Source organism: Myotis davidii, unplaced genomic scaffold (genome assembly GCF_000327345.1).
Source record: "Myotis davidii unplaced genomic scaffold, ASM32734v1 scaffold32, whole genome shotgun sequence".
In the NCBI taxonomy this organism is placed as follows: Eukaryota; Metazoa; Chordata; class Mammalia; order Chiroptera; family Vespertilionidae; genus Myotis; species Myotis davidii.
The window spans coordinates 5,731,724-5,732,515 of NW_006286587.1; positions in this window are offsets into that span (position 1 = coordinate 5,731,724).

Here is a 792-nt window from a genome sequence, read left to right on the forward strand (position 1 = left end):
GGTGAGAACTGTGAGAGGCACAGCTATATCCATAAAGGAGCAAAGCCTTCAGGAGAAAACACTTCTGTCACAAGGGAGAAACATGTTCCCCGACTTGTCCCATCTGTCACACCATATGTAGCAGCCTCTATCAACACCCAATTTGCTGTATATAGTTAGGACATTCCTTCTATGAAGGAGAATAACTTACCCCAATTAGGTCTGAAGATTAAAATGTTTTGAGGCTTGATGTTCTGTGAATCAAATCAGTATCAATTTCAAGCAGCCTTGACTTAACAGAGGTGCATCTGGGATTTTTCAAAACCCAGAATCCACACCTAAAACCTTAAATTCCAATAACCCTATCTCAGTCCACAATCTTTCAACTTTCTTTTCTTCTCATTTTTTTGCACATGTACTTCATTTAGACCTTGACTCATAGGCCATTTTATTTTGGGAAGTTATATGAGCACCTTCTATGCATGGCAATTTCCCTAACCTATTCTCAAGGATCTAGTAATTCCAATTAATTTAACTATTAACTTTTATTTGGTTGTTCTTTTGATATTCAATAACATTTGCCTAGAAAAACCTCATTCCTACCATTCTAGCTCTTTTAAGACCTATAACTAGTCTTTGAGATACAGTAGTGAAAAATCACAACCATATTGCTACAAACTCATGGTCTCTGACCAATGCCAGACTTTAATCCCTGTTAAGTAATGCGAATTCAAGTCCAAATATCCACCTATCCTCTCACATCAACTATTCTACTACCTACTCACACTTTCTATCTCTATGAGAAAATCCATC